This window comes from Leopardus geoffroyi, chromosome B1 (assembly GCF_018350155.1).
Source record: "Leopardus geoffroyi isolate Oge1 chromosome B1, O.geoffroyi_Oge1_pat1.0, whole genome shotgun sequence".
Taxonomy (NCBI): domain Eukaryota; kingdom Metazoa; phylum Chordata; class Mammalia; order Carnivora; family Felidae; genus Leopardus; species Leopardus geoffroyi.
In genome coordinates this window covers 119,937,387-119,951,828 of record NC_059327.1, presented here as the reverse complement: position 1 = coordinate 119,951,828, position 14,442 = coordinate 119,937,387, and the positions used below count along the sequence as shown (strand labels likewise).

The 14,442-nt window shown below is 38.5% G+C and overlaps 1 long non-coding RNA gene across 1 annotated transcript in view; it reads right to left on the bottom strand.

Moving 5' to 3' along the window:
- LOC123583190 overlaps positions 1-12,940 on the bottom strand; it is a 49,726-nt gene extending 36,786 nt beyond the window's left edge. The window contains exon 1 of the long non-coding RNA XR_006704770.1: positions 12,656-12,940. This is a non-coding gene — a long non-coding RNA (uncharacterized LOC123583190). The remainder of the gene's footprint in view (positions 1-12,655) is intronic.
- Positions 12,941-14,442: the final 1,502 nt, after the last annotated feature.

Sequence of the window (14,442 nt, the reverse complement as noted above, 5' to 3'; positions counted from 1 at the left end):
AGAGTGGAGAGGGGCAGAAAGAGAGAGAATCTTAAGCAGACTCAACGTGCAGCAGGGAGCTCGACAGGGTGCTTGATTTCACGACCCTGAGGTCATGACCTGAGCCAAAATCAAGAGTAGGACGCTTCACCTACTGAGCCACCCAGGCATCCCTCGCAAGGAACTTTGAAAAATTCTACTCCCAGAAATTCTGGTGTTATTGGTTTGATATGGAAACTAGATTTCATACTTTTTTTTTAAATTATTCAGGTGATTTTAGTGAGCACCCAGGATTGAGAATCACTGAAGTTGACCATCCCCTCTACTCTGAACTCCTGTTACTAATTTGCCCTCCTCCAGATATCATGTCCCCCACTTCACTCCAGCCACCCACTCCCATGGTTATACAATAAAATTTACCGATACCTTCAGTCCTCCATAGTGTCAATTTTAAGCATGCAACTCCTTCTGCTATTCCTTTTCCAAATATTCTCTCATCTCCCTTTAGCTTCACCCACTGGCCACCTTTTTTTTTCTTTCTTTTTTTAATTTAAATCCAAGTTATAATGATTTCAGGAATAGAATTTAGTGATTCATCACTTACATATAACACCCAGTGCTCATCCCAGCAAGTGTCCTTCTTAATGCCCCTTGCCCATGTAGCCCATCCTCCCACCTGACATCCCTCCGACATCCCTCAGTTTGTTCTTTGTATTTGAAGAGTCTATTATGGTTTGTCTCCCTCCTTGTTTTTATATTATTTTTGCTTCCCTTCCTTTATGTTCGTCTGTCTTGTATCTTAAATTTCACATATGAGTGAAATCATGTGGTATTTGTCTTTCTCTGACTGACTTCTTTGGCTTAGCATAATACACTCTAGTTCCATCCATGTTGTTGCAAATGGCAAGATTTTATTCTTTTTGATCACCAAGTAGTATTCCATTATATATATATACACACATCCTCTTTATCCATCCATCGGTGGATGGACATTTGGGGTCTTTCCATACTTTGGCTATTGTCGATAGTGCTGCCTTAAACATTGGGATGCATGTGCCCCTTTGAATCAGCACTCCTGTATCCTTTGGATAAATACCTAGTAGTACAATTGCTGGGTTATAGGGTAGCTCTATTTTTAATTTTTGAAAATTAAAATTACTGTTTTCCAGAGTGGCTGCAGCAGTTTGCATTCCCACCAGCAGTGCAAAAGAGTTCCTCTTTCTCCACGTCCTCACCAAAATCTGTTGTTGCCTGAGTTGTTAATGTTAGCAATTCTGACAGGTGTAAGGTGGTATCTCATTGTGATTTTGATCTGTGTTTTCCTGCTAATGAGTGATGTTGAGCATTTTTTCATGTGTCTGTTAGCCACAGGGATGGATCAATGTTGTGTGCATGTGCCTGAGAGATGGAAATTGCTTCACCCAGCTCCCTAGTCTCTGGCACAGGAACTTCGCACTCTCACCGACCAGTGATCAAGAAACCCTCCTTTGTCTCAGGCCTCCATCCACTCCCCACCTCTACCCTCTCCATGTCCAAGCTGACCGCTTGCCAGGCGGCACCTCCTTCTAAAATTTTATCTCAGATGGGGTTGTGTTTCAAACCCCAAACTTCAGAGACCCCTGCAGCTTAAACCCATGTAGACTTTTTGGGAGAGGGTCTTGCTAGGCAATGGCCATGTGCTGGCTGTGAGAGTAAGATGGTTCATTTTCAGAAATACCAAATAAAAGCTGTGCTGTCTAGTTAACAATAGTTTTACAACTGATTGAAAATATGTTCAACATCCCTCACTTCCCACAATGGAGTCCCAAACCCTTAGACACTTCACTTCCTGGTTCTTCTATCTCTCTCCATTTCGCGGGCTTATTTTTTGCAAGCTTTGCAATAAGCATGCATCAAAGAACTAATTCTCTGTATCACCACAAGGAATGTATATTTTTTCTAATCAGACTACTTTTTGCCTTACATCGGCATAGGTGACTTTCCAGGTAAGGCTGTAACCTCTGTAGTACTCAGCCAATGAGGAATCAGAGAGAGACTTCCACTCTAGGAGATAAATTGTCTGCTGTAACAGTCTCGAGTGTGTCTGTCCATCAGACACCTGCTCTTGCAAGAACATTGATTAAAGCCTTGCTTCACCATGTTCCAAGTCTTCACGTCCCTCCTTTGATTGGGTCAGTGGGCTTATTTCTCACACCAACTTACCCCAGAAAACATTCATGCAATCATGCAGTGGCAGAGGTTCAGAGATTATAGCAAGTCACAACACACAGCCAGAGCCAGGTTTCAAAGCCCTTTGGTGCCTTTGTACCAATACCAGCAAACGTGGCTGCTCCTGGGTTCCACTGGGACCTTTGCTGTGGGAAGGCCGTATGGCCTCCACCAAATGCACTCCGTGCAGGGGAACTGCTTCTCCCTGTGTGGTACAAAGACCCCTCAGACTCCTCTGCCTGCTCTTAGGGACTCACCTACTTCCTCACCAGAGCACTTCCAGGCACTGAGCTCCAGAACTGCAGACTCTGTACTCCACTGTTTATAGAATCCTGGTGGTATTGAAAACCCTCTCCTTTCTTCCCATCAGTGGTTTTGGGGAACAAATTTCTTGTTCAGTCCCCTGTGAGTGTTTTCATTCTTTCTCTCCAGCAACTTTTGGGGGTGTGTTTTTCCTTCACTCTCCCAATTTGTCACACTCTCCCATTTCTCTGACCTCTCTCCGCAAAAATACCTCCCTACCCTGCGTAGCTTTTTTCTCCCCAAGTTCACTCTCTGCACTGCATACCTCTTGAGTTCTGTTGTTCAGGTTATGTAGATTGTTGTGTTAATCCTCAGATCAATTTCCTAGGTATGCAAAATGGTTTGGTCCTGATCTAGTTATGTTTCAGGGACGAGACAAGCTGAGAATCTCCATGCTGTTCCACCATCTTAATTCCCTCTCCCCTGGCCACCTTTAACTTAAACTCACCTCCTCATATCCTCACTTGCCTCCATTTTTACCTGGAACTCCGTGCCCATCATTATACTAACTCTTCTGCATAAGCCATAACTTTCTTGTTCTTCTCACATTCCCTTGTTTATGACTGACCATGACCCAGCACAGGATAAATACAATTCCCTGCACGCCCTGTACCTGGTATGCTAGACATGCTAGACTTGGTGTTATGACTGGACTCACTATATCACTTGAATACTAACCGCAAATATTTCTTAGAACTTTCTAGAATCCAATCATATTTCTCTTTCTAACTCAGTCTTCTAGTCTCCCAGATAACTATTTTATACTTTCTATTCTCCTCAAACTCTACCACCATTTCCATTTTCTTCACTCTCTGGTAATGGCTGTGTTTCCCATTTAATTTAAAAAAAAATTGGAAACCATGAGAAAAAGAATTTCCACAAGCTTCCACCACAAAATTCCCATGTACCTGTACCTTGTCTACATGTATCACATTGATAGTGCGGCATCAAAATCATAATAATCCTCAAGACAAGTCTATACAGATTGTTGAGACAAAGTTCAGGAAGAAAATAGGGAAGTCAAGTAAAGGAAAAGAGACACTCTACAATAGAAATAAACAAGGATATATATACCGCATTCACTGATTCAAAAAATATTTATTGATCTGCTATTATATCTCAGTTAATATTCATTGTGCTGGGGAAACAACAATAAACAAAAAAACCTTTAACACCCCAGATGGACTCTTATCTTAGGGCTTTTAAACTATTTAAATGGAAAAGTCCCCAGGGGAATCTAAATGGCTAATTCCTCACCTCCTTCAAATCTTGGCTCAAATGTCATTTTGTCAACAAAGTCTACTTTTTCCACACTATTGTAAATTGCAACCTTATCCCCCTCCCACACACATACATACTCCTTATACCTTATCCTATTTTATTCTTTATTCCTTCTGTAGCACATTTGCTATTTACTGTATTCTATGATGTATGTATGTATGTATGTATGTATGTATTATACCCATAGATATATATTTAATTTTCTGTCATCTGTGCTAGAATGTGAACAACATGAGTGTAAGTATCCTTATTTGCTTTCTTCACTGATGTATCCGAAGTACCTAGAATAATACTTGTACAGAGGAGGCTTTCAGTATTTGTTTAACCCTTCTCACTCATTCTCTCAATTTTCTAAGGTCCTATTAAAGTATTTTTGATATTTTTGTAATATCTGGCATATTGTTCAACTTATCTTTCATATCTTCTGTCGCTTTAACCCTTGTTTTGCCTCTGGCTAATTTCCTCAGATCTATGTTTCTATTTTCTAGTTCACTCTTCAGCTATATCTATTTAACCTCTCCATTGTACTTTTAATAGTTTTTTTCTTTTCATTTCTGCAATTTCATTATTTTCCTTTTAAACATACGTTTTATTCATAATTCTCTCTTTTGTTTTGATTTTAATTCATCTTTGTATCCTGAAACTATAGCTCATAGTGTCTGCTAATAATTCTTATATGTAAAGCCCTTAAGCATCTGATCCTACTGTTTGTCTGTCTGTTGATACTAACCACAAGTAGATTTTCCTTGTTTATTTTGAGTTTTGGATTGTGAGGGGCTCTATCTGTGACCATCTTGTGCAGACTAAGTTTAGGGTTCAGCTATTCGAAAGAGTACACATTTACTTCTGCCAGCCACTCTCAGACTAGCTGAGCATTTTTTTATGCAAAACTTCTCAGCTTGGTTATTTATATATAATGCAGTTTGTATAAATGCAAACCTCACACATAAGTGGCGGAAACATGATTACAAGTTATTAAGAGAGTTTTTTCCACTCAAGGAACTAAATAGACATATCGGACAAAGGGCTAGTATCCAAAATCTATAAAGAGCTCACCAAACTCCACACCCAAAAAACAAATAATCCAGTGAAGAAATGGACAGAAAACATGAATAGACACTTCTCTAAAGAAGACATCCAGATGGCCAACAGGTACATGAAAAGATGCTCAACATCGCTCTTCATCAGGGAAATACAAATCAAAACCACACTCAGATATCACCTCACTCCAGTCAGAGTGGCCAAAATGAACAAATCAGGAGACTATAGATGCTGGAGAGGATGTGGAGAAGTGGGAATCCTCTTGCAAAGTTGGTGGGAATGCAAACTGGTGCAGCCACTCTGGAAAGCAGTGTGGAGGTTCCTCAGAAAATTAAAAATAGACCTACCCTATGACCCAGCAATAGCACTGCTAGGAATTTACCCAAGGGATACAGGAGTACTGATGCATAGGGCACTTGTACCCCAATGTTTATAGCAGCACTCTCAACAATAGCCAAATTATGGAAAGAGCCTAAATGTCCATCAACTGATGAATGCATAAAGAAATTGTGGTCTATATACACAATGGAATACTACGTGGCAATGAGAAAGAATGAAATACGGCCCTTTGTAGCAACGTGGATGGAACTGGAGAGTGCTATGCTAAGTGAAATAAGCCATACAGAGAAAGACAGATACCATATGGTTTCACTCTTATGTGGATCCTGAGAAACTTAACAGAAACCCATGGGGGAGGGGAAGGAAAAAAAAAAAGAGGTTAGAGTGGGAGACAACCAAAGCATAAGAGACTCTTAAAAACTGAGAACGAACTGAGGGTTGATGGGGGGTGGGAGGGAGGGGAGGGTAGATGATGGGTATTAAAGAGGGCATCTTTTGGGATGAGCTCTGGGTGTTGTATGGAAACCAATTTGACAATAAATTTCATATATTAAAAAAAAGGAACTAAATAGAAATAAACATCCTCATTATCTCCACCCTTTGTAAGCAGCTTTTTTTTTCTTGTTCATACTTGAGTAGGGATGCAGTAGAGAGGTCTCAGTTCCTACTCTCTGTGCTGGTAAGGTCCAAGTCTAATTCCCTGCCTCATGTGACCATTGAGTCCAGCTCTTTTAGTCACTTTGGCACCACGAAATTAGCTGTATATTAGTTCATTCTTTGTTTTGGTCATGTTGGTATCACTAAATTTCCTATAAATTCAGCTATACATTCAAAAGAATGTTTATTGTACCCTCACTGATTTTTTTTTTTTTTTTTTTTGAGAGAGAGAGAGAGAACACGCAAAGGTGGGAGGGGCAGAAGGAAAGAGAGACAGAGAAAGAAAGAATCTCATGCAGGCTCCACACTCAGCATGGAGCCTGACATGGTGCTCTATCCCACGACACTGGGATCATGACCTGAGCCAAAACCAAGAGTCAAACATTCAACCAACTGAACCACCCAGGAACCCCTGTCAATTATACCTTAATCATAATTTCTAATTGTTTTCTTGTAGGCAAGTTTGCAAGTTACACTTTATGAAAATCAAGTTAAAAATAAAATCAATGGTCATACATGTAACGTTAGCAAATTATAAGAATCTCCCTTACAGTCTTCTCCAATATCGTTTCATTTCCAGCTTTTCAAGATAATGTTATGTGCGTTATTTAGTGACATGGTTTATGTCAGTTTGTGTGAGTTAAATGTATGATTATTTTTAGTTTTCAGTGTCATTCAAAAAAGAGTAACAAAAACACTTTTCAGTTCTAATTCAAACTGTATAATGAATGATTACAAACTAAGGGCACTTTCCTAAGTATACTTACATGTTATTAATAACTTAAATCCTTATAGTCCTGTGAGATAAGTGCTGTTATTAGCTTCCATTTTAAACAGAAGGAAACTCACACGCAAAATGGTTAGAGGATTTGCTCAAGGTTACACAGTAAGTGTTTTAGCTGAGAATGTTTCTAGTAATTCTGATATCTGATATCAGATATTGATGTAGCAATAACCACATCAATGCATTAGTTAATTAATTACCACATTAAATACAATTAATAACTACATTAAATACAATTTAATCTTGTAAATTAAGTAACTACAAAAATCGTAGGCTTTGATGAGTTAAGTGAGGAAAAAGTAAATTGCTTTTGGATTTCAGAGAATTTTAGGTTGGAGGAGAGGGCCAAGAACAGTAAAACAGTCTCCACGTGATAGTACTTAAAAAACAACAGAATAGGGGCGCCTGGGTGGCGCAGTCGGTTAAGCGTCCGACTTCAGCCAGGTCACGATCTCGCGGTCCGGGAGTTCGAGCCCCGTGTCAGGCTCTGGGCTGATGGCTCAGAGCCTGGAGCCTGTTTCCGATTCTGTGTCTCCCTCTCTCTCTGCCCCTCCCCCGTTCATGCTCTGTCTCTCTCTGTCCCGAAAATAAATAAACGTTGAAAAAAAAAATTAAAAGAAAAAACAAAACAAAAAAAAAAACAACAACAGAATATCTCAGATTCACTAGCATCATTGACCATCAGGTATAACATATTGCTATAATATTAAGTGTGCCATATTATCATATTATGCACTGCATAGACTAAGTTTCTTGCAGCTCTGAACAAATATTTGTTAATGAATTTATTTGCCTCTGTATTTGTCTTCCCTTGATATTTCTTCTCACTCCTTGACAGTAACTTTGCACATAGTAGCCACTTAATAACCTTTTGAATTGAATTCAGTTGAAACAAGCTTACCTACAGTTTCCTTTCCTTGGGCACATAGTCCCTGGATAGTGAGGTGAGGGCAACCTGGAAATTGAGTTTCTAGGGAAACTCATGGGAATCCAAGCAAAGGCTTGCAGTTTTTGATAGCTGGAAGAATTAAAAAGGCAGATAATTGTTTGTTTGTTTGTTTTTGTTCATCAACAATATTATAGTTTGTATATAAACAAACACACATGTGGTATGTTAAACTATCCCAATTTCTTATTAGTAATAGGAGGACAGATTCAAAATAACATTATCTAATTTTTAGATAGTTCCTGGCAATTAAGAACGCCAAGCTCTTGGATATCAGTATTGTTTGATAGACTTATACAAAACCAACTTTAGTGTTTTGAGATTTAGAACTTACTCTTCCAGGTAAAAATACTGTGATTACCTTACTAAAGTCTCAGGCATCTATTTCTGATCATCAGGGTGCCTTCTTACAATACAATTTATTTCAATATTGGTAAAAATTTTCAATCCTGTATTCTTCAGAACTCTGGGGTTAAAAGAGTCCACTTCCCTCAGAATGTCTCCTTCTTATTTTAGAGTAAATAATCTGGCTTAAACCTTTAAGAAAAATTCCCATTGCTAAAATTTGAACCACTCATCCCAATGATATTGACCAGCATTTGAAAGCGTTAATCCAATCCTGTCAACAATCTTATGAGGCAGGCATTATTACTATCACCATTCCCATAGTATAAATAATAAAACTGAGAAGCATAAATTATCTAATGTGTCCAACGTTGTACAACCAGTGACCGGTGACTTACAGCTAAACCCAGATAGTTTAGCCCCAGAGATGTCACACTTAATGTCTACGTTCACCCTAGCATCACTCACAGGAGAAATGTGTACCAGAGGCCAATTAGGACCTATACCTTTAGTATTTTAAAAGATGGACTGAGAGCAGCTATGGAAATCATCTTTGGGAAATGCTACCTGCCACTTTACATAAGTATCGAGAAAATTATTGTCACTTGTTTTATGGAGACGCTAAATCTGGCTGAGCAATTGCTCTGTCTTTAATGCCAGGTAGGTCTCCAAAGATGCTCTTGAGTTGGAGAATCAGATCCCAAATGAAAAGAGAATGTTGCAGCCTGTGCTAAGTCAGCAGGATAGCCACTGGGATGCATAAATGTAAGAGCAGAGGTCATAATTCCTGCCTTTTCTGTGAGTCCTTCGGGCCTATATTGCTTAATGTAGAAAGTATTCTAAAATGGAGGAAGAGTAACTGATGTGCCTAATAGGAGTCCTTTTTCTCTCTCCCTCCTGACTGTTCCTTCAAATTCATTTCCTAAATTTTAGGATCTTCTCTACTTTGCCTTTATTTGTTTGTTTGTTTGTTTGTTTGTTTGTTTATTATTGTTTCTATTCCTGAAGGTTTTCTCAGTGGTGTTTTATTTCAGAGGGCCCACGTCATCCTCTTTCTCTCCTTTGATAGATCTCTTTGGAGAAGAGACAAAAAATAGTTAAGGGCCATCATTGGGGGCAGAGAGTGTGTTCTCGTCAATATTCTAAGAAACATTACGATTGATTTGGGAAGTTCCAGTGTGCAAGCTGCCATAGCAATTCATTTTGAATATTTCTGTTAAAAAAAAAAAAACCAACACCATGAAGAAAACTTTGCAAAGATAGCTAAAGAATAGCAAGGAAATTTTTTCTAGAATATGTATCTCAAACAAACATCCCCAACAGGGTGCAAGAAGGAGGAAGAAATTAATCAGAACCAGCAACTAGAAACACAAACTTTTTTAGTAATAAAGAAGCATTCAAGATACTAATGCAAAATCACCGTATCAGTTGATGCGTTGATGCAGGAAGTTTGACGTGATCTCTACCCAGGCTGCAAATTTTACTTTTCTCCTTCATTTTTATGGGAGATCAAATTGACAATTTAATCAAAAGCAGTCTTCTCTGTAATTAAAAATTATTTTAGTGTATCAAATTTAGCCTAGTACTATTACTCTGGTCAGGAACTATCAGGTATTTGGGATGTATATAAAGGAATGCATAAAATATTTGTGGGTTGATGTCTGCCTGTCTAAATAATCAGGATATAGTGCTCCCAGTCTCTTATTCAAACCACTAAAAGTAAGTGTTAATACAGTTTGATAAAGTGAGTATAATCTAAATCCAGGTATATCTGCATCTACCTTGACCAGAAACATATTCAGAACATTTTTGTATTTGGCCAGTCATGGAAAGCAATTTGAAATGCTGCTATAATTTTTAAAGCCAGATGACTTTCCTTTCTTCTTAAAGAATGAAACATCTTAGAAACTAAGATTGAAGAAATTTGTACTTGATAGTGCATTTATCCAGGAATCTATAAGGTATATAAAGCATATGATAAAAGTATGAAGATTTTGCCTGCATGTAAAAAAGCAGATTCTTCAATTTTGTACATCATGCTTCTGAGTACAGTGTTCCTTATTACAAGACAACCTCCACCAGTGTTATGTAGGTCTTGAGGTCCTGAAAATAGTTTATAGACCAAAATGATAGCAGTTAAGGTGTTGAGAAGTGATGAATTCTGAATATATTTTAAAGGCACAGCCACAAGATTTTCCAACAGAAGGGATATGGGGTATGAAGAAAAGAAGAACTCAAGGAAAACTATAAGATTTTTATTCTAAGATCCTGGGATTATACAGTTGACATCAACTGAGATAAAGCAAATCACAAATGGGACAGGTTTTAATGGGAAGACCAGGAATTCAGTTATGAGTATGTTGGCTTTGAAATGTTTGTTAGACTTTCACATAAAGATGTAAAGGAAGTAGCTGAATACAGAAGTCTGGAATTTGAGAGGTCTAAATATAGCGATAAAAGTATGGAAATTGTCAGCTTATGAGTGATATTAAAGCCTTAAGAGTCCGTGAGGTTGCCAAGGAAGTGAGTATAAATACTGAAAAGCAGTGGACAAAGAACTCTTTGGGGCACTCTATCATTATGTGCTCAGAGAAAATGGGGACACCCAGCAAGGGAGACTTAGAAGTAGTCCATGAGACAGAGGGACAGCTGTGAGGGTGTAATGCCAGGTGAAGAATGGGCATTAGAGAGAAGTAAATCATTCATGAATCAAAGGTTAAGTTGCAAACTGAGAGCTCTCCATTGTACTTTGCCTCATGAAAGTTATTAATTACCTTGATGCAATTACATTTGAAAAACGGAAGACGAGCACCTGGGTGGCTCAGTTGGTTAAGAGTCGGACTTGGGCTCAGGTCATAATCTCACAGTTTGTGAGTTCAAGCCCCATGTCAGGCTCAGTGCTGACCGCTCAGAACCTGGAGCCTGCTTTGGATTCTGTGTGTCCCTCTCTCTCTGTCCTTCCCACAATTCACATTCTGTCTCTTTCTCTCAAAAATAAACATTAAAAAAATTTTTTTGTTTAACTTTAAAAATTAAAAAAAAAAAAAAACAGAAGAAAAACCTTGACAATTAAAATGCTGTTTAATGGGATTTCATAAGCCTGGTATTCAGAATAATGATCCACCCACACACCCAAGACACCCATGCCCTAATCCCTGGAATCTGAGTGTGTTATGTAAGTGGCAAATGGGAATTAAGGTTGCAAATGGAATTAAGGTTACTAATACTTAATCTGACCTTAAAATAGAGAGGTTATCATAGACTATTCAACTAGGCCCGATGTAATCACAAGAGTCTGCAAAAATGGGAAGAGGAGAAAGTAGAAGAGGTCAGAGTTATACAGTGGACTTGGCCCACAACTGATGGCTTTGAAGATAGAAGAAGGGGACCTGAGTCAAGAAATACAGGTGTCTCAGTTGGTTGAGTGTCCAACTCTTGATCTAGGCCCAGGTCATGAACTCACGGTTCATGGGTTTGAACCCCACGTTGGGCTTTGTGCTGACAGCGTGAAGCCTGCTTCAGATTCTCTGTCCCCTCTCTCTCTGCCCCTCTCCTGCTCATGCTCTCCTTCTCTCTCAAAAATAAATGAACATTAGAAAAATAGAAGAAAGAAGAAAGAAAGAAAGAAAGAAAGAAAGAAAGAAAGAAAGAAAGAAAGAAAGGTAGTTTCTAGAAGCTTGAAAAGGAAAAAAAACTATAAAACTATAAACTTACATTGTTTTAAGCCTCTAAATTTGTGGTGATTTGTTAAAGTAGCAATAGGAAACTAACACAATAAGAAAGTTGGTAATTGTGTCAAGGCTTTCACTCAGTTTTCAGCCTTTAAGGCCTCAATGTTGTCACAAGTAAATGACAAGAGTATTTGCGGTTGAGTGTAGCCGATGCTAATCTTTCACAATCAATCTAAAAACAAATTTTCAAGCAACTGATGCATCATGGCAATAAAGAGCTCAATAAGAAGACAATTATTGCTAAGTACCTCAAAGTCCTAAATGGATTAGAAATGCAAATTTAAAGTAGAGATCTGAGAGAGAGCACTGAGGGAGCCGTTGGTAACAGTTTTCTCATGCTCCTGGGGCATCTGAAAACTTAACAGAGTTGGGGCTGACAACAAAAATTTTGACCAGCAATATCCTTTAATGAAGTAAAAACAAAACATATCCCAATAAGGGGCACCTGGGTGGCTCAATCTGTTGAGCATCCAATTCTTGATTTCGGCTCAGATCATGATCCCAGGGTTGTGGGATCGAGCCCCATATGGGACTCTACACTGAGCGTAGAGCCTGCTTAGGATTCTCTCTCTCTCTTTCTCTCTCTCTCTCTCTCTCTGTCTCTCTTCCCCTCCCCCCTTCTAAAATTAAACTAAATTGAATTACATTACATTACATTGCAGCAATAAAAGTGAAAACATATCCCAATGAGAGACAGGGAAAATAGACAAAATAATGGGGGAAGTCTTGTAATGAGAACCAAACTGTGGAATGTGAAGGAGGAACAGTAAGAATCCCTGAAATAGAAGGCAGCTCAGGCACAATGGCAAACATACAATGCTGTTTAAAACCTCTCGTGAGATGAAAGGCTCCTTTTGATTTTCCCCGTCTCCAAGAATATCATCATCCACCAGTTGCCCAAATCACAAATTCTGGCAATCAGCTTTAACTTCTCTTTCTTCCCTTATGTCTGACCAGTCATCAACTCCAATCATCCCTTCTCCCTCTCATGTTTCCATTCACTCATCTACTTATATGAATTGAACCACCTCTATTTCTTACCTGGTTTACACTATAGTATCCCAATTCCTGGTCTGGCCCCCCAGGTTCCTCCTTTCCAGGCCATTCTTCAAACTTCTTCCAAAATGACCTTCTTAAAGTGCAAATAACCTTATATCCCTAGTTAACCCCTCCACTGGCTTCTGGAGCCTTTGTCATGAAGTTCAAACTCCCTACCTTGGATTACAGAGTAGTTCTTAATGATATCTCTTTTCTCCCCTTCCTCCAACCTGATGCTCTATTCCTGAATTATAATGAATTCCTTATAGTTGCTTGGATGAACCACTGTGTTTCTAGCAACTGAACCTTGCACAGGCTGTTTTCTCTGCCTGGAATACACTTCCACACCTGCTACCTACCCCCACCAGCCTTCATGCTTTGGATGCTTTGGCTAATCTTTGCATGCTTTGGATTTCAGCTAACAATTGCACTTTTCCAAGCAGCCATCCTTGGTAGCTGCAATTGGGTCAAGTGGCACTCCTATGGGCTCCCAAAACATCTTAGAACCATATGCCATATTGTAATATCCTATTCATTTCCCTGTCTTCACACTAAAATGTTAACTCCTTGAATGATGGGACTTTATTCTAACCAGAGTTAACTAATGCACCAAGCAAAATGCCTGACATATACTAGGTTTTTAATAAATACTTCTTAAATGACAAAAAATATATTACATATGTATGTAAAGAAAGAAGATACAGAACTTGCTCTAATTGTTTTCATCTCTGATTTAACGCTGATATTGTTTACTAGAAAAAGGCAACCAAAATTTAGCCTAATTAGGAAGCCAGAGCTGTTAGAAATTTTGTAGTTACTTATGAGCAGCCTAATGTCAAGTAAGTGTGCTGCACTTAAAGCTACCATTTTTCAAATAAGTCTCAGCAATATTACCAGTAATCACAAGGTTTCCTGCTGTGTCCTGGGTAAACAATGCTAAAATGCCAGTAGTAGAACAAAGAGGACCTCATTATTGCTCTCCTCCTTCCTATTTTCCTTAAGGTTTAACTCACTGGATGCTCTGCCCTCATCAGCCAATCTATTTCCTCTCTTCAGTCCTTCCCATTGCCCTGGGCTCAATCTAACTCACGATTGGACACAAGATATTGACTATATAGCTGAATCTAACATATTTGGCTTCCAAATTCTTCTAAGCAGACACAGATAGTATGTCTTTCTTTTGGCATGTTTAGTGCATTAGCCAAAAGGAATAGCTTTATCCGGCTTCTAGTTTAATGTCCTTTGTAAAGCAACCAAAACTAATTTCCTCCCATTTCTCTAGCTATAAATTTTCATGACATTGGAATATTTGGAGGTTTAACAATTTTGTTGTAGAAAACATTTGTAGATGAACAAGGTACTGAAATGGTTACTATTACAATACGACTATTCCCTGAATGTTATCATTCTCTCCCATTCCAGTCCAGGTGCAGCAAAGCAGTGGAAATTTTGTAATTCTCCAGTGTAAACATTCTTAGATATTAAACAACATTGTGAAGGACCACAGTGGTGATCAATCTCAGTAATATTGTTTAGAATGATTTTTGTTTCACCAACTCCAAAAAAATAGAATGTACCATGTGTATGACTTCACGTTTTGTCACTAAGATGCATTTTTGGAGTAGGTGCTTATTGTTTGTGAAAATTAATAATTCTTCTCCAGTCTCATATTACCCATTGTGGGTTTCAATTCTTTTGTGTGATTTTTAATCATAGAAACAGGAGAAAATTTCACTTCCTACCATCTGGAACAAAACTACATCATATTCAGTAGTTTGCAACTTAACGAC